Here is a 20,830-nt window from a genome sequence, read left to right on the forward strand (position 1 = left end):
TTGTGATATTTAAAAATTATGGTGGTGCTAAAGTGATATTGAGTGGCATTTTTACTTCCAATTGGACCTTTTTCTGGGCTATCTATACATGACATACATTGTGATACTCTCATTCAATGCTGGGCAGAGGCAACAAACCAAGGTTAACACTTGATATTCTACTATGTTGCTGAGCTGATGTTTGATAGGTTAATTGTGGTACATGCATTTTCAACTTATGATGAGTTTGTCAGGATGTAAACTCACCTGAATGGAGCACCTGAAAACATATTAATCTTGAAAGTTAGCCCCCAAGTATACTGATATACCATTAAAAGAAAACCAGTTTAGAAGTTGTGATTCCTATGTTGTCAGGTTTTTTTTTTTTTTATTATATCTTCTTTCTACTTTGATAGAAGAGAACCATGTAAGGACAGGTAAATGTGTCCCAGAAGATATCTGAGCTGTGGGAAGATATTGGGCTGCCTAGCTCATATGCTAGTAAATCATGCCATCTATTTCTAATGACGTAAAACCCAAGGCCCAGAGTGTTTGCTGCCTCTAATCATGTGATCCATTCATTGCCCACCCCATCTCACCTTCTACATTCCTGGTTGGCCCTTTTTTCCTTCAGTTCTGCCTATTACATTCAACTACTCCCTGTGGGAGATTTTGTTAGTCAGCTTTCCATTACTGTAAAAAAAATACCTGGGATAATAAACTTATAATGAGAAAAGGTTCATTTTGGCTCACTTTTTGAGGTTTCAGTCTGGAATTGATTTATCCCGTGGCTTTAGTCCTCTAGTGAGGCAGTACATTATGGTGAGAGTGTGGGGTGGAGCAAATCCATTCAGTTTAGGCAAGTAAGTGGAAGAGTGAATGAAGAAGGGGCTGGTGTTTCACTGGCCCCTTTGAGGGCAGTCCACCAGTGACTAGAAGGCCTCTCATTGGGCCCCACTTCTTAAAGGCTCTACACCCTCCCAGTAGTGCCATGCTGAGGGCTAAGCCTTTAACAAACCAGTCTCTAGGGAACATTTCGATTCAAACTATAGCAGAGCTATTTCCATTCAGCTTTGCTTTTCTCCCCCAACATCTCTCCTGTTTCTTGTTGACAATCTTATCCACCCTTGCAACTTCTGCTCTTATCCCACAGACGTACATTCCACATTTGTAACAGAAACACTAAAAATTCCAAATTTGTAACATAAAATACTAAAAATAAAAATGTTCCTTTGACAATTTTCTAAATCTCTTTGCTATTTTTTTTGGCTCAAGGTCGTTCTGCAGTTATTCTAATTTATAGCTATTTCTTTCTTTCTATCTATCTATCTCTTTGTTTATTTATTTATTTAATTGCTGGTCCTGGGCTTGAACTCAGGGCCAGGTTACTGTCTCTGAGCCTCTTTGTGCTCAAGGCTCATGTTCTACCACTTTGAATCACAGTGTCACTTCCTGTTTTCTGTGGTTAATTAAGAGTCTCACAGACTTTCCTGCCTGGAATGGCTTTGAACTATGTTCCTCAGATCTCAGCCTTCTGAGTAGCTGGGATTACAGGCATGAGCCACCAGCACCCGGCTTTATTTTATATTTTAATGGCTCATCTTGATACAATAGCTCTTACTATAAACATATATCCAAAATAAACTTAATGTAGTTGGGTTGTCTAATTTATGTAAGAGGAGATATAAGCCAGAAAAAGATACATTACATCTGTGACAAATTATACTAACAAAAGTTTGATTTAAAGTCTTAACACAGATTTATATACAATTAATGGTCTCATTTAATGCTTCACACTTAGAATACCAAAACTGATTTGATAAGGTTGCTCATACAATAAACAAAATTATACTTTCTAGCTCATAATACTTCCACATAAAATAAGTAAAGTAGAGGTTGGCACCAGTGGCTCATACCTGTAGTCTTAGATAATCGTGCATGACTAAGATCTACAGGATCATAGTTCAAAGTCAGCCTGAACAGGAAACTCCATGAGACTTCATCTCCAAAATAACTAGATAAATGCCAGATTGAAGGGTGAGGCTAAAGTAGTTGAGGACCAGCCTTAAATAAACAAGTCAAATGAAAGTATAAGGCCTTGAGTTCAAACCCTGGTGTTGGCAAATATAAAAAAAATGGAATAAAGTAACAGTGTGTACTGTATAAGTATGTATTTGTTATTGAACAAACCATTTTTCTACATAGAATTGCCTCTTTCTTTCCTTTATATAAAATCCTTCAAGTATCTAGGAAAACCTAGCTCAGTGAAATAGGATAATAAATTCCAAGTGGAATGGTAGACTTTCTTCCACTTAATTCTGTACTTTACTTGGTGTTTTATCATGAACTCACAATAGTTTATTACAACTCCTCTGAGTGGAATTCTTTTGGTCTAATTTTTATAATTCTTTATTTGTGATAAGCAACAAGACTAACTCTGAGTTGGGGTTGATCTTTATTTATTTTATTTTTTTGCTAGTCTTTAGGCTTAAAACTGAGGGCCTGGATGTTGTCCCTAAGCTTCTTTGCTTAAGGCTAATGCTCTATCACTTGAGTTACTACTCTACTTGTAGCTTTTTGGTGGTTAATTGGAGATAAGAGTCTTAAGAACTTTTTCTACCCTGGCTGACTTTGAGCCTCAATCCTCAGATCTCAGCCTCCCGAAACCATTCAGGATTATGGGCATGAGCCATTGGTAGCCAGTAGGTTTCATATTTAAAGGTAGGGAGTACATTCCTTTAGAACATTTTTACCTCCTCCCTCATTTTTCTCCCATTTTCCTCCCCCCAATCGCCCTCTCAAGTTGTAATGTTCATTTTCAACATATTGTGAATATCGCTGTTTCATTGGTTTCCCCTCTGTCCTTTGTCTCTTTCCCTGTCTACCTGTCTGCCCCCCTCCACCCCTAGTGTTTGTGTGGTGCTGTACACTATTGGGTGTTCCTAAGGAGACACATATTATTTAGTTTGAGTCTGCCTTTTATGAGCTAGCAGTGGAGTATAGGACTTGACATAAAAATAAAACTAAAAACAAATATACAAATTATTATCTCTTTTTCATTAGAATGTGAGAAGTGGGAAGCAGAAAGCTCTACCTAGAGCCTTTTGTGGTAAGGGTAAGGTCTCTGGTCTGATTTTTTTTTCTGGTCTGATCTTGATCTGTGCTTAAACCTGTACTTTTCTGCTTATTGATGTCAAATGATTACCAAGCTACTGAGCTTGTTCCGTCTCAGCTTTTCATCTTTAAAATGATGGTGGTGGTATAGTCAGGTGCCAGGGCTCACACCTGTAATCCTAATTACTCAGGAGGCTGAGATCTGAGGATTATGGTTTGAAGCCAGCCCTGGCAGGAAAGTCTATGAGACTCTTGTCTCCAGTTAGTCACCAGAAAACCGGAAGTGATGCCATGGCTCAAAGTAGTAGAGCTCTAGCTTTGAGCAAAAAAGCTCAGGGATCATGCTCAGGCCTTGAGTTCAAGCTTCATGGCTGAAAATAAATGATGGTGGTGGGAATAGGAGTGGAGGGAGAGGAACGGTGTGAGTGAAGGGCAGATAATAACAGATACCTTGTAGTTTATTTGCAAAGACAAAGACGCATCTTAAGTGTCTGATACTTATAAGCATTTATCAAATGCTAAGTGAATAAAATCCATGTGAGTTGAGGGAAAGGTAAAATTACTCCCAGGCTGGTTGAATATCAAGGGCATTTGGAGGAATTATCTTACCTTGGAGGATCTGAGGGGTAGAGGTGGAACAATTTTGAAATAGTAAACTATCTTCCCTCCACCCTTTTAAAGATGCTTTTTGGATTCCACGTTATGCCAATTCACAATTCTTCCAGAGAGGCCCATCATCAATGACCCAGGCAATAGTGAAAGAGTTTCTAGGTGTCTTTAAGGTGGGAAAATAGATGATACCACAGTCTGCTCAATAGGAATGGGCTGGTTGAAGACAGATGGTGGCAGGTGGCTATTTTCACCCAGTAGTCATTGAAAGAGGTGTGTGAATACCATGGTCCTAAGAGACCATTTATTTCTCTTCAGCTTGGAGAGCAACAAGGTGATCCAAAACAAGTCTGAAAGTTCAAATGAATTACAACAGGTCAGCCCAGCACTCCTAAGTTTCACTGAGTAAACTGTATAAGCACTATCCAGTGTTGACAAATCTCTGCCATATGCCAAGCCTGAAAACAGAGCCCTGCGGCAGAGTTAAGAGGGCTGTTACACTTCCCCAAATGTGTGAAATGGGTCAAAATCAAAGTGAAATATCTTTTATATTGATCACATCTTCCTGATATTAAAATGAGATAAAAAAAAATCCCCCAAACAAGAAACTCCTCCAATAAAAGTATTGCCCAAGTTACAAACAGCTAATTTATGATTGGCTGGGACTTGAATTCTTTAGAATTTTTCTGTCCCCATTCATACTTCTTTTATTTTTCCCCCCTCTTTTCAGGAAAGACTCCTAACTGCCAGGAGACTGACATATTGGCTTGTTTAAGTGATGCTTCTTTGTTTTTCCAGCTCTACTAATTCAAGCTCAAGCTTTTTTCATACATTTTATTCAACTTCTTTTCCTCTTCAACTGAACATCCCAACTCCCACCCAATTACATCAGAAAATTTAACACTACTTTTTTGTGTGGATGCCTGTCAGGGGACTTGATCTCAGGTCCTGGGCACTGTCCTTGAGCTATTTCCTGCTCCCCGTCCTGCAAGACTAGAGCTCTATTTGAATTCTATATAGAGTCCATTATACTTTGGTTGATTCATTTGTAACCACTTGTATCCAGCTCAACATGTTTACATATAAATTTATAGGTACATTATATCAATTACAAATGAGGGAAACCAGGCAGCCTATGTTTCTCTGGGTCTGGCTTACTTCAGTTAATACAATTTTTTCCAAGTCTTCCTATTTCTTCATGAATGGTATAATACCATTCTTTATAATGGATAAATAAAATTCTGTTATACATATACATATATATCACATTTTCTTGATCAATGCATCCATTAAGGGCATCTGGGCTGGTTCCATATCTTAGCTATGATAAATAGTGCTGTAATGAACAATGGTTGTACAGTAGCTTTACTGTAACCTAAGGTCAAAGCCCAACAAAATAAGCACCAAGAATGGGTACTTGTGGAGGTATGAGGAACAAGGGGAGAAGAGTAGAAAAATGAAGTGACAAAGAGAAAGAATGCAGTTAAGAATTTATTGTACAACAACATTAAGTAAAGTAAGGGACGGGATGGATTGAAGGGTGAGACTGTTGAAGGAGGATCAAGATGCGTTGTATTCATAAGCTGCTTTGTTAAATGGCACCTAAAGATAATATTATTAGTAATAGAAGATTATAATTCTACAAATTGAGCCACAGCTCTACTTCTGGATTTTTTTTGGGGTGGGGGGGCAGTTAATTGGATATTAGAGTCTCATGGACATTCATGCCCAGGCTGGCTTCAAACCTCAATACTCAGATCTCAGACTCTTGAGTAACTAGGATTATAGGCATGAGTAATATTACTTTTTATACCAAGAGCACCACATAAGGAATACAAGTGCCTATCCTTACTGAATTTAAAATTGCAAGGAGAAATTTTTATTGCTACCTATGTCCATCTATATATACATGCATCATAAATGATACAAAGTGAGTTAGTCTGATTTAAAGTTGCTATAACATTGTATAACATTGTATAGGTCAGCCTTATACATTTTTCTTCTTTTATTTAGTTTGTTTTTTTTCTTTCTCTTTTTTACCAGTTGACAATATTTGGTCTGTTTCTGTACTTTCACTTTATTTATATGTTGTGTTTGTTTTTCAGATGCAAACTGGTATGGAGGAAAAAATGTGTGTTAAGCTGGGTGGAGACCTCTTTGTCTCTCCTTTGCTTTTTCCTTTTCCCTGTGAAATCAGATATCCACAAGAAAAGGCTAAGATCACAGCACGTGTTAGCAAATGCAGCAAGGAGCCTGTAATCTCTCTGTCCTTCTGTGCTTCCATTTCCTGACTATCTAACATATCAGCATGTGTTTTTCTGCAGTGTTGGCAGGATCAAAAGTCAGTCAAAGATGATTCAGGTTCCATTTCTATTATGAAATAATTGTCTTATCTGCATGATAATGCACACATATATTTCTACCAAATTATCTACATCCTAAGCATTCATTCATGCCCCAGAGAAGATGATGAATGTAGCAGATGCTTACATGTTGTGGTGAGATCACCAAGATGGGAGGAGCAGGGCAGCTTGCCAACTGTTTGGGTGGCTATTTGTCAAGAGAATGAGTCATTCCTGCAGCCCCTGCTGTACCACTCCTGATACTGGTTTAATATGTTCCACTGGAAAGAGGCCAGAGCCCCACACCAAAACTCAAGCCAATTTTTCACCTTTTGGTAATAGTACATTTTAATCTTCCCTATAAGTGCCATTCTCTGCCTGCTGCAGATAATCTGGGCTTGCTTAGGCAAGGTATGATCTTTGTTTTAAAAGTAAATTTTTTTTTATCTGTTTCATCCTTTTATTTTGGTCTTTGAAATAAGCACCAAAGTATGTGATGGGTTCTGACAAATCTTAACCGAGAGACCAGATGATGTGCCATACTTACAATTGATATGATCCAACGATGTCTGAGCCCTTTAAACCAATAAATCCTCTTTAAAATGTTGTACTCTTTCGGAAGCACACTGGGGTTTGTAATTGGTGCTTAAAGAAGAGGAGAATGCTGAAATGCTCTATCCTAGATATGGCAGAGTGCACTCTGGCTTCCCCTCCCAGTAGCTGGTAGAACACAGAATTGGCAAGAGTTGGACCCATAACCATGCTGGATTCCATTTGTATGGATTTCAAGGATTTCAGCAGTGAAACCTGCTGGTCTGCAAGCCTGTGATGTGAGAGCTGCCAAACAGTGGACTGGAAGGGGGCTCTAGCTCCTTTTGTGTTTTTAAGATGACTGAGGAGTTTGACTTAGGTTCAGACTACCCCTGCTGTCCTATTGTCTTAGCAAGTGGTAGTGTGACAGAGGAAGCCTAGGGGAAAGCTGATCTGGAGTTTCAATAGAAACCCAGCACAGAGACAGTCTCCAAGACAGTCTCCAAGGCTGGCCTGCCGGCTTGATAGGGCTGTCCATGGAAGAGCTGAGAAAGAAGCTGTGTGGAACAGGCTGTGGGAAAGAGAGAGCTGTGCTTGTTCTGTATTCTGCAGTGTGATTATGGTAACCTGTCGGAGTGACCTTGACTCACACAGTGAAAGCAGCTGCTTGTGGGGTGTGATGATGGCCAAATGATTACTTTTATTTGCTAAATGGGGACTGATTTGGACTAGGACATTTGGTTATTTAGAGTATTTGTTGATGTGCCAAGTTTGGCAATCAATTCAGGGCAAGAGGCCAGGTGTGGTTAGATGTCAGTGTCTGGGTCAGGAAGCGTGGAAATTTCTAGTTTCAGTTTTATGGCCATCCTGATTTGTGTTACCCTTGGTTTTCTATGAGTTTAGAGATATGTACACAATGAGAGTGAGCGTCAAACTTCAGAAGGTTTTATCTATTACATTCTGAAATTGGTTGGATTTTTACTTTGATTTAAATCTAACAATTTTGGAGGATACTCTTTCAATATATTAATATTTTTCTTTTCTTTCTTTTTTGACACTGGTAAATAAAATCCAGTACTGAAAAGAGCCTTGGGTTTATCTATATATTTGGGGAGGTTCCTTCTATCTCAATTGGCCAATGAATCCTACAAGGCTAGTGATGTTCACCAAATAATTTTTCAATGAATTGATATTATTGGTTCAGAGGAATGGAAAAAAATTATTTTAAAAATTAAATTACAATAAGAAAAAATCATTACCCTAACAGAGGATGTTCAATGTACAAGTTAAATCATCCCAATTAAAGAATATTCAACAATATTAAAAATTTCTCTGAAAACATTCATAAAAGCTGAAAAAATAGAAGTAATTTGTCTACAATAAAAAATAACATGTCAAGAACTAAACCATTATTTTTCTGAAGTATGTTATTTGGGACAAGCTCAAAACATCTGGATTAGATAATAACAAGCTATAGTAGAGGGATTAATGATTTCTGAGATACCAGTATTAATACTTGTGTTATTTTCTAATACCTCTGTCTCTATTTCTTTAAAAGTGAAACAAAGCCATCCTTTCTAGTTTTACTAGTTAAGTTTTACCCAGTTGTTGTGGTGAGCTGAGGTTGGGGGGAACCTGTCACAAATGATGTTTGAGGAAGCCTTTGCTATTTCTTTCTCTACTTTTCATATCTCAATTCCCTGGCCATTCCATTTAGTTCCTGGGGTGTTGACAGCTGGTAACATTAAACTGCAATACACTTTTCAGAAGTTATTGATATTCCTGAGGTTTAATGATGTGAGTTGACCTAAGGAAAAATATGCTGAGGTCTTAGTCTGCTGTGTCTCATCCAGGTTTGCTGTAGTTTCTAGGAATACAGTGCCAGGAACTATAGGCCACATTGGATCACTTACTTTCAGAATGGTTCTGCATAGACCAACAAGCCAATACAACATTAATTCTTTCATTAGGATTTTTTTAAAGATGCTAAACTATTGAGTCCAAGAGATTTAAAATGTCTATTTCTGTTATGTTAACTGCTGTTTATGTTACAATAATGGTTCTAATGTATTTCAGCAAAAAGTTAAATTCAGGAATGACCATAGATACCTGTAGTTCTAGGTATTTCAGAGACAGAATCAGAGTTCTAGGTATATTTAAATATGAGGCCTTTTTTCTGTTTTATGGGTAGTGAAGCTCTTCTCCCAATCTGTGGGCTTGCTATTGATTTTACTATATATGTCCTTTGCCATGCAGAAGCTCTGCAGTTTCATGCAATCCCATTTGTCCAACCTTTCTTTGATTTGTTGTGCTTCTGGGTCTTTATTAAGAAAATTTTGGCCTGTACCAAGGAGCCCTAGAGTTTCATATTCTTTCCTGTAATCTTTTCAGGGTGTCTGCTTTTACTTTGAGGTCTTTGATCCATTTGGAGTTGATTCTAGTACAGGGTGATATATAAGGATCTAAGCCAGACCCAAAGAACTATTGGTCCCATGGTTTCTCTCACTTGCAATAATTAGTATACATCTAGGATAATTGTATCAGATGAGCAGAGAAGCTCAAAAGCTATGTACATATGACCATATAAGATGATGCTAAGTGAAATGAACTATTAGGTTTAAGTTTTTCTCATATGAATATCAAGGTTAGTCTATAAACTACTTTATTTAATGCATCCAAACCATAACCAATGTCCCGAAACTCATGGAGATCCTTTTTATAACAACATTTTTATAACAACAGTTATGTTCAAGGCATATTTGTTGAGCTCTTTGTGAACTGGTGCTAGCTACAAAGGGAGAATATAGAGATTAGGAACTATAACAATCAGAGGTAGGAAAGACAGGTGATATCATACCATTCATAAGGACTTGGGAAGAATTATATTAAGTGAAGTAAACCAGACCCAGGGAAACAAAGCTTGCATGGTTGCATTAGTGGTAGACAGAGTGTGCCTATACATCTATAAGGAAAGGGGCTAGGTGATATGCAAGCAATTCCAAATGGATTAACTGAATTATAACAGACACTATGGAGATTCTATCATAGTACAATAATACATGATTTTTAGAAAGACCAAGTCAAAGCTCAACAAAATAAGTACCAAGAAATTGGTGCTTGCAAGTGGAGGGAAAGTCCAAAGGGAGAAGAGTAGGTAATGAAGCAGAGGGAGGAGAGAAGAATGCAGTCAAGAATTCATTGTGTATACCACAAAATTAAGAAGAGTGAGTGAGAAGGTGGGTAGGGGAGAGATGGGTGAGAATGTTCAAAGGTGGGGCATTGATTAAGATGCATTGTATTCATATACTGCTTTGTTAAATCACACCTTCCTTGTACACTACTACTTATTGGTAATAAAAGAAAAGGTCAGGCTGGGCACTGGTGGCTCAATCCTGTAATCCTAGCTACTCAGGAGGCTGAGATCTGAGGATAGTGGTTCAAAACCAGCCTAGGCAGGAAAGTCCATGAGATGCTTATCTCCAATAAACTACTCAGAAAACTGGAAGTGGCACTGTGACTCAAGTGGTAGAATGCTAGCCTTGAGCTGAAGAGCTGAGGGACAGCGTTCAGGCCCAGAATTCAAGCCCCATGACCAACAAAAAGAAAAAGAAAAAGGAAAAAAGTCGGGTGTCTGTCTTAAAGGTGATAGTGCTGTAATAACAGAGATCAATAAATGATCAAAGAAGGTGGACTAAAAATTCGTAAAGGAGCGTGAGCTAGCAACAGTGAACTCTTAGCTGTGAGGGCATGGAAACAGGTATTGTTTGGAGAGTTAGGTGAGAATGTAGAAAACTGAGAAAGCATTTTGGGTGGTAGAGCTGAGATAAGAGATACAGTAGAGATGCGGATTTGAAAACATCCAGGTCAATTTTGACAGAATGTCTACAATTTTAGTTTGGCTAGGAGTATGCTGTTTATAGTAGATTGGAGGAAATTAAGACAATAAAAAATATGTAGATTGTTCTTCAATGTCTTCAGGACTAGAAATTTATCGAGTTCAGAATGCATGGTTTTCTGCAAGGGCAGTGAGGTGATTCAAATTGTATTTGAGTGACAGTAATGATTAAACCGAGTTATTTTGGGGGGAGACCAGCAGAGAGAATCTGATAGGATGCCCTATGAGGAAGAGAGAGAGAAAAGAATGGGGGCCTGGGGTGAGCTGGGCTGGTGGCAGCAGGAAGCAAAACAACAAAAAAAAGAGGAAGAAACAGAAGCTGCAGGATTTGGCAACTAACTAGGTGCAGGTGGACTGAAAAAAATGTCTGGGAAGATGACAATTTGACTGTGTCCAAGACTTCCTCCAAAGCTTAGTCGTCTCTTGATCCAATGCTGGCTGAAGCCAACAGGCATGCTGAGTCGCAGAGTGTGAGGATGGGCGGGAGGATGGCCCCACCTCTGGCTGCTTCTGCTGGAGAAGGCTGCTGCTGAATTTCTCTCCTGTGGACTTTACAAGAGCCCGGAGTTAATAGGAAGAATTTTGGTCAGGCAAATAGAGTGTGTTGTGTCTTGGGCTTCAGGGAGTGCCATGTTAATGATGGTAAACAGTACAGAAAATTTGTTTCTAATGTGGCATAGAAGAAAAGTGGAGGGACAGATATGCTAGTGTACACTTGTAATCAAAGGGCTCAGGAGGTGAGGCAAAAGGATCATAAGTTAAAGCCCAGCCTGGGCTACATAAGGGAGACCCCGTCTAAACAAACAAAGCAAATAAACAACAAAACAAAATAAAACTCCAAGTCATCACTCTCCTCATGGCAAGAAAAAACTTACCAAACTGGAAGTTAACAATTCTTTTTAGAGTCCATGAAGGAATTAGGGTCATAAGACAAACTATTAGTTTATCCAAATGGCAGAGAAAAATAGAAAAAAAAATTATAGCTTCCTGCAGCAGAAGCTTGGAACAGAAACCCCATGTGAGAACACCACTACTAGGTTCCATTTACTCAGTGCATTTCAACCACTTTCCAACCAAAAATGACAAGGCATACTAAAAGATAGTTTAAACGTAGTTTAAAAAGACAAAGTGAAGCTGGAAGTGGAACTATGGCTAAACTGATAAAGCACCAGCATTGAGTAAAAAAGCTCAGAGACAGTGCTCAGGCTCTGAGTTTCAAGCCCCAGGACTGACACACACACACACACACACACACACACACACACACACACAATTAGAATTAGCTAAAGAAAACATAGGTGTTGGAATTATAGACTGAGAGTTTAAAGCAATGATGACTAAGACTCTAAAGGCTCTAACAGATAGTGAGCCACACACAAGAACAGATGGGTGATGTTAGTAGAGAGATGGAAACTCCAAGAATCATAAGGCAAGACATTTTTTTTAAACTACTGTAACAGAAATGAAGAATGCTTTTGATGGACTCATCAATCAACCAGTCATCGCTGAGGAAGAAAAAGTGATCTTGTAGAAACATCAATAAAATCTTCCAGAACAAGGCAGAGGAGAAAAAAGAATGAGGAAAGTATTGAGCAGAATTGTACACATTGTGGGACAACATAGTTGTAATTACAGAGTGTATCACATAATAAATACCAGAAGAAGAGGAACAGAGGAAATATCAAAGGCAATAATGACTGAGAATTTCTTAAATTTAATGATAGATCCGGGAACCGCAGAGAATACAAAGTAGGACAAATAGCAACAGAAAACAAGCAAAAATTAAAATAAAAAATGTAGCTATATACACACTGAAGAGAATCAAAGATAAAGAGAAGATTCTGGAAGGTTGAGACAGGAGCGCATCTTACCTGTACAGGATAAGAATTGCATCAGGAATCCTGTGGATGTGAAATAAAATAAAGTGGTGAAAAGCATGCCAACATAGAATTCTGTATCTAGTAAAACTACCTTTGAAAGTTAAGGAGAGTTAAGTTAAAGTGACTTGGGCTTATAATCCTATTTAGTCAGGAGGTTGAGACCTGAGAAAATTCCATGAGACTCTTATCTCCAATTAGCACCAAAAAAAAAAAAAAAAAGCTGGAAGTGGAGCTATGGTTCAGGTGTTATGGCTCAGGTAGAGTGTTAGCCTTGAGTAAAAATGCTCAAGGACAGCACCCAGGTCCTGAGTTCAAGCTCCAGGACAATTTAATTAATTAACTAATCAATTAAGATCTTTTCAGACCAAAAAAAATGTGAAGGAATTTGTCACCTGAAGGCCTGCCTTATATGAAATGTGAACAAGAAATTCTTCAGAAAGAAAGGAAAATGAGATAGGTAAGAAAATCAAATCTTCATAAAAGATGAAAGAAAATGAAGGAAGGCATATATGAAGATAAAATTAAGCAGAAGGTGGAGAGTGACACTGGATTGAGTAAGAATACATGACAGAATCTCCCAGCTTCCCAACTGGTAGTAGTTGTCCTGAATATGTGGTTCCTTTGTGTACTTCTAGGGCTTGATGAGTGTGCAGATGTCACAAGGCAGAGACTATGTTCTGTGACTTCACCAGGGCCTCATGGGATTATTTCATTGCATTTCCCATTGTTCAATGGGCTTCTAATAGTTGAGCTTGTGTCTCATTGTACTAGAAGAACAGTGGTATATTTGAGCGCATTGCGAGCCAGAGTCAGGGAGAACAACACTTAGACCTGATCTCTGATGAAAATGAATTTCTATAGAAAACAGGCATCAACTTGAACAAAAATAGGAAACTTGAGATTTAGGTACAGTGCTAAAAAAGATTTGCTAGCATGAAAAACACACGATGCTATTTAACATGAAACAACAAATGGGCAAACTGAATGAGAAAACAGTCATAATTGAGTTGCAAATGATGATATATAGCTCTTTTAGGTCTGATGCATGGATTAAAGAAGTTCCAAAAGAAGACAGAGAAGGAGAGGTTGCATCAGTTAGATACATAATGCAAGAACCTTTCTTGAGTTGAAGACATAAATGAGTCTGCAGTTTAAGAGAATTAAAGGAATTCCAGGCATGACTGGAGGGGGGTTTGGGAGTGAGGGAAATATATACATTTTCTCTACTCTGGAAAATTCCCAATTTTGAAGGAAAATGTAATTTACACATTTCTATCTAGGAAGAACAAATTACTAAAAAAGGGAACATAGACTAGGCTCAAGTTTTTCACTTATTCCTATTGGCACAAGAAGATTGTGTAATAACATGCATAGATTACTCAGAAGACAGAACTAAGGCCAAGAATTCAATACCCAGCAAAGATAATGCTCATTTGACAGATTTAGAGAGAGAGAGAGAGAGAGAGAGAGAGAGAGATCGAGAGAGAGAGATTGGTGACTTTGCAAAGGTTTAAAACAATGTTGTCCACCAGGGTAATTGATTAGTCCTAGAATTTTGTTTATTTTAGTACTGAAGTTCTACTTCCTAGAGAATTTTTTTTTTTAGTGTCAGGCAAACTGAAACAGCTGGTCACCCAGTCACGTGCTCCACAGGAGAAAACCAGTATCAAATAAAATGAGAACAGACTTTGAGGTGTGAGTTCTGAACCAAGGGTGATTTTGCTCTGCTTTCTCCTGGTACCTCCTTCTACCCTATGAATCTGTGTCTAAAGGTAATCTTCATTGTCATTACTGAAGTGTGTGTCAGGGAAGGGTTCTGCTACTGGTATTTGGTGAGTAGAGGCCAAGAATATTTCTAGAAATCCTAAAATGCACAGGAAAACCCTACTCCTTAACAAATACCTGCCTTAAATCTTAATGGTTTCAAGTACCAATGTTGGAAAGCCCAGCGTGAGGGCAGATAATGACAGATGAAGAGAATATATGTAACATTTAAATATAAGTTGATAATGAAAAATTCTTTTCCAGTTGTAATATAAGAACTCACAAGAGTTTTTCAAGCTAGGAGAGAGGAAGAGCAGAGAAATCCTAATAATGATATAAGGTTATGAAATGACAAAGCCTTGTCACTGGGCAGGAGGCTGGTCCTGGGGCTTGAACTCAGGGCCTGGGTACTGTCTCTAAGGTTTGTATTCACAGAAGGATACAACTTGATCTAACCTGTGAAGGTGAGAAACAGTACAGGTAGTGGGAGTGGAGTCATAGTTTTCCTGTCTGTGGTTCTAAAACACTTGAATAAGGTCACTGTTTTAATTCTCAATACTGTTTTTGCCTTTTAATAAATATATGTGGTTTAATATCTTAGAGAAATAGTTCAACAATTATCTCATTTCCCTCTCATAAGCCATTTAAGTTGGTCTATGAGTATGATTACTGGTTAATATTTATTTTCTTTCCTATACCAAAATCTTCTTGAGGGTAGGATTTTCTTCTCATTAATTTCTACATCCAAAATGACTTCTAAATATTTATTAAACAAATAGCCACCTCTCAGTGTATTGTCTAATACACTAGATATAAGGCAAAAAAGCTACTACATAGATCTGTGATTTCCAGGATGTTGTACTTTTGCTGAGAGTTATGAAAAAGAAATGAAGAAGAATGTAAGAATAAAATGCATGATCTCACAAGCCATGAAAACTGTTCTGAAAATGTAGAGATTCAACCATGTAATTATAAAACATGTAAAAAGAAATTTTCTCCTTAGAGTAGGGTTGACAAATTCAGCAAATGAAAATAAAAACACGGGTAACTGGTTAAGCTTGAATCTCAGATTAACAATGAAACATAATTTTGCACAAGTAAGTTCCAAATATTGCAAGACATACACTTATGCTAAAAATATTTATGGTTTGTCTAAAATTCTAATTTAACTGGGCTGTCTTATAGTTTATTGGGTAACTCTACCCTCTGAAATAGCAACATTTCCTAATTGGCTAAAGACAAAGAGATGCAGGAGAAGAGTTGCTGTTTTCAGGTTGACATATAAAAATATTACCTCAAAATGACTCATTAACTTTTTTAGCAACCAACATCTGTAGAATTTTTACTTATTCTTGTGCCCTCTTAATTCTATATTTTTCACAACTCTGTGATTTTTCAATCTTGGATCTGCCTTCCTCATTTACTTTCTGGAACCTGATTCCATGGCTGTCAAGGAAGTTCTGTCTTAGATCAGGGTAGCAGAGACAAATTATATTTGTGTAGTGCTTTTACTTCCATATTTGTCTAATGCTCACTGTAGTGTAGTAGCTGCTATTATCCCATTCCATAAATGAGGTCAAAAGTTATGTTGTGCTTGTAATTGTTGCTGTACTCGTCGTCTGATGCAATTGAGGGCAAACAGTATAAGAATCAGGAGGGCTGGAAAAGACAGAACGGTCTTTGTGTGCAAGGTGCTGAGTCCAAGGTGCTGAGACCAAGAAAGCCAGATCTGAAGGTGGGCTGCCAAGGGAGGCAGGCAGGTTTTGTACTTAGTCTATCACAAAGCTTCCCCCTTCCATGTGAACAACAAAATATTCCATAACTCATTGACAAGGTGTTAGGTTGGAATGGTTGCTTCAGGCACTAATTATAAGGATATAAATACCAAAGAGAATTGAGAAACAGATACTTATGATGTAACTTTTCAAAGAAAATAACTAAGCACCAGTATTACATTCCTGGGTCCTTCACCCAGGGTTTTCTCATCCCAATTATGCATATAACAGAGAGGGCAGATTTTCATGGAAAGCTTTGAACTTGTTTTCATTATTATTATTCTATGATTACTTCATCCCAACCCTCACCAAGAGGGAGGAAGAGAGGGTGTTAGCTTGAGGCTCAAGGGAAGGATATTTTAGAACTTACAGCCTCACTCACCTGCCAGACATAGAAATCAAGAGTGAAATACAGCTAAGCTGGAAACCTGCTTAAAGGTTGGACAGAGGAGAGTGGAGCGGACCTGAATTGCCTTGGTGACTGCTGTGAAACAGCTGTGGACTGATCAGGCAGCCCCATGAGGTCCTCAAAGAGCAATAGAATTTCACCAGAGAAATCTTTTTCAGCGAACAACCAGGGCCAAATCGGAGGTACTGGCTGAATTGGTAAAATGCACAGCCTACCTCATGAGTGTCACCATTGGTTTTTCTCAGAGGAACCATGTGGCTATGGGGTCTTGAATATGTCATTTCCATATGGCTTAGAGCCAGTTTATGATATTACTGATCAGGTAAGGACACTTTGTTTTCTGTATCCTCCCTCCTCGTGTTCCAACCCAGAGACTTTGGCAGGTGCTGCTGAGGCTGGGAGGCCGCTATGGATGGGAGCAGAGACAGGGAAACCTAACCTAAGGCTGGTGGGCCTCTGACATGCCCGGTGGGAGGAAGTGAGGTGAACAGCACTGAATGGGGATTGAAGACATCCTCATTTCTGACTTGAGTCACATAAAGAGACAGGGGTATTTTCTGTCCTGGAGGAATGCCCAGTATAACACGGGGCCTTCCCCATGGTGGAGGGGAAAGGCTGCGTCACAACCTACTTTTGTAAGACCAGTGGTAGAGTCGTGGTTACACTTTAAAATATATATTACATACCCATATAAATTATTAAATGAGCCCTATGCACAAACCACTTGACTGAAAAAATAGAAATGTGTAAAACCCTTACATTTCTGTGGCCCTCAGCAATTATATCTTATATCCGATCCCTGCTAATGGATATTCCTATATTTGACATATATTCATAACCTTCTTAAAAAATTATCTGGTAACAGTACTTAGAATTGAACTCAAGACCTCACACTTTCTAGGCAGACACACTTGGCTCCCATCCTCTTTTGCTTTAGCTATTTTTGGAATTAGGTCCTGTGATCATGCCCAGGCCAACTTGAACTGTGATTCTCCTATTTACACTTTTCATATAGCTAAGATTATAGGTACATATCATCATATCCAATTTATTGATTGAGATTAGGGTCTGGATAACTTTTTGTCTATGGCCATAAAATGTGATCCTTTTTATCTCTACCTCCTGAGTAGCTGGAATTATTAGTGTGAGCCACTGCACTTGACTTTGTTTCTATAAGCAAATTCTTATATATGTTAATATTCTATCATGTGTTATGGTTCTTTGACTTGAACTTTGTCATATGGTATCAAACTATGTGTTTTATTCTATGACTTGCTTATTTCACTATTAAGCTATTAAGGTTAATCCATGTTCAAACATAGCTATGATTTCTTTATATCCACTGCTGTGGAGCATCTGATGAAAGCACACTAACTGAATTTCTGCCTATAGATACTTGGACCACTGACATTTCTATCACATATAATACAGTCATAAACATGTTTAAAAGGGCTCATGTGTAAGAGCTTTTTGTTTAGAGAATATACCTAAGAGTAAAATTGCTGAAGTTATGCCATCATTTTAAAAAATTGTGTGTCGAGCTAGAGATAAAACTCACGGCTTTGCAAGTGCTCTTGCGCAGAGCTACAGCCCCAGACATGGCATGATTTTTAAATGGCTACCAGCTCATTTTCCAAAATAATTGAATCACATTCCAACACTCTCAAATTCCCACCTCCAAACTACCATCGTAACATATCCCAGGCAGTACTTGATAATCAGAATTTTAAAGTATTTTCCCGGCTGGGCACTGGTGGCTCACCCCTGTATCCTAGCTACTCAGGAGGCTGAGATGTGAGGAGGTAGAAACCAACCCAGGCAGAAAAGTCTATGAGTCTCTTATCTCCAATTAATCACCAAAAAGCCAAAAGTGAAGGTGCGACTCAAATGGTTGAGCCTTGAGGAAAAAAAGCTAAGCTGAGAATGCAAAGTCCTGAGTTCAAGCCCCAGTATACACACACACACACACACACACACACACACACACACACACACACACACACACACACACACAATTCCAATGTAGTGGGCTTTACATAGTGTCTCATTGGAACTCTAGCTCACATTTTTGTAATTGCTAAAGATTCTAGTTTTTGTTATTTTAAATGAATCCATTTGTACTGGAGGTAAGGAAATAATAAAAGGAGTTTATTAAAAAAATAAATTAATCCATTTCTATAACTTACAGAAATCATATGGAAAGATGAGAAAGAATAATAGAAAGGGTGACATTGACCAAGATTATATTCACAAACTGACATGTTAAATTGAAACTACCTACTGAAAGATAATAAATACAAATAAATAAATCAGATGGAAGGTAGGACAGATGGGTCAGTGTTGATTTAAAATTATATTTAATCTAACGAAGTGATTAATCAAAGTATGACAAATTCTTATTGGACAAAGTCTATCAACTGGTCTTGGACCCCTACGCCACTAAGATGTGGCTACCTATTTAGATGCCAGTGCAGACTTGGTTAATACTCTGCTATCCACACATGGCCTGATCTCTACCTGGTTCAATGTTCTCCATCTGCTGGCCAGAGGATGAGGGGCCAAAAGTTGGAATCACACTTTGGAAATAAATGTTTGGTTCCATTACTTTGAGAAGAAGTCATTTAGAACTGCTGGGATCAGGTTCCTTGGCTTCATTGTCTTCCTGATAGGATTTTGATTTCCTACATGAAATTCTCCTTTGGACTTATTATGGTTTAAATAGCTTCTTCCTTTTTAAAAAATTCTCTTTAACAATCATCAGTATGTTCTGGGCTGCATGTTTTTCCTTTTTAGTATATGGTTTGACTTCTTCCTGTGAGATAAAAGGACATTCAAGTAAGCTCATGTACTTATGCCTAACTAGAGGTTTGAAGACAAATATGGCTTTATTATTATTTAAGAACATTATATTTTTAATTTTTAACTTATCTTTAAGTAGTTGTACAAAGGAGTTTCAATGAACATAACAGTTTATAACTATAATGTATCTCCATCAATGTTACCCCTTCCATCTTTTTCTCCTGTATCTTCTAATCCCACCTATCTCCTTAATTTACCTGGTTCTATGTTCACATATGTATATTGAATATAATGACTGTATTCATCCACCCTTCTCTTCACTTATTTGCCCCTTCCCCTTCACCTCACTCTTCCTGACAACAAATGTTTATTTTGTTAAACTATGAGTTGGTTGTTTGATCGAGTTCCACCATTGCAAACCTCCCCTGCACGTGACATATTCTAAATCATAGTTTATGTATATATGCATATGTTTTCATACATGTTTATAAGTTAGATCTAACCTCTGTGGAGGAGAGAAAACAAGCACACTTGAGCACTTCAAATGTCTGTACTCTGTTCTAGGAATGTTTCATAGCATGGTCCAGCCCATTTTTCAGATCTCATGTTCACTTTCCTCTCTCAGTTATCCAGTCAGTAAGCTGGTGGTAAGCTGGATAATGGCTCACGAAGTTTCAGCGAATGTTATACCAGCAGAAACCCTGCCAGCTTGGACTGAAAATGACTGAGAGGATAGAATGAAAGTAAGCTATTGGGACTCCCCAGATTCTACAGGCAGGAAACAGCCTGGTGTGAGTACTTTACTTCAAACAAAGGGGGGTTACTCTAAGGGAAACTGTGGGCCAAGAACCTTAGAGAAACATCCAGGCCCTGAAATGCAGTCAGGTTTGCCTGATTGCATTCAGAAATTGGTTAGGGAAACAGACATCCTTTTTCCTTGTATGTTTCCTATTATTGGACAGTGATGTCCGTAACTGTTATCCTTTGCCTGTCCTACTAGCTTCTTTGAACATAAAACTTGTTTTCTAATTTCACAGATCTACAGAAAGAAGAATTGTCCTCTTGGATGGATTATATGCTGAGATTCACCAACACCTGATTTAGATAACTTGATTTGAGACTTTTGAATGGATAAGAATTAGATGAGATTTTTAGAGTAGAAGTTGGAATAGGTCTGAACCTATGGCCTTCAAGCACTGTGGGGTGATTTTTCAGGGCCTGGGCACTCTCCTGAGCTTTTGTACTCAAGGCTAGAACTCTACCTCTTAAGCCAAAGCTCCATTTCCTGCTTTTTGGTAGTTAATTGGAGATAAGAATCTCGTGGACTCTCTTGGCTGTGCTAGCCTTGAACCCTGGGATTACAAGTGTTTTGCTATCCACTGGGGGTGAATCTTTGAGGGTCAGAAGGTGGACTGTAGTAGGCTGAGTAATAAGCTTTCCAAATATGTTCAAATTTTAATTCTTGGAACCTGTGATTGTTACTTTATATGGCAAAAGACCTTTGTAGGTGTGATTAAGTTACGGATCTTGACTTTATCCAGGCGTGATGTAGTCACAGTGACCCTTGTAAGAGATATATGGGAAGAATCAGAGCCAAAGGAAAAGGCCATGAGAGGGATATCTGCAGCCTCTATATGATGGAAGAGGCAAGAAATAAATTCTTTCTGGGAGCCTTCAGAAATAACTATTCCTTTGAGACCTTAGTTGTAGCCCTGTAAAACTCATTTTTGCAT

The 20,830-nt window shown here is 38.2% G+C and overlaps 1 long non-coding RNA gene across 1 annotated transcript in view; it reads left to right on the forward strand.

Annotated features, from left to right (window-relative positions):
• LOC122096243 overlaps window positions 1–20,366 on the forward strand; it is a 47,276-nt gene extending 26,910 nt beyond the window's left edge. Inside the window, exons 4-5 of the long non-coding RNA XR_006145271.1 lie at window positions 19,723–19,840; window positions 20,135–20,366. This is a non-coding gene — a long non-coding RNA (uncharacterized LOC122096243). The remainder of the gene's footprint in view (window positions 1–19,722; window positions 19,841–20,134) is intronic.
• Window positions 20,367–20,830: the final 464 nt, after the last annotated feature.

Source organism: Dipodomys spectabilis, unplaced genomic scaffold, assembly GCF_019054845.1.
Source record: "Dipodomys spectabilis isolate Male_0828 unplaced genomic scaffold, ASM1905484v1 ptg000015l, whole genome shotgun sequence".
Classification (NCBI taxonomy): Eukaryota; Metazoa; Chordata; class Mammalia; order Rodentia; family Heteromyidae; genus Dipodomys; species Dipodomys spectabilis.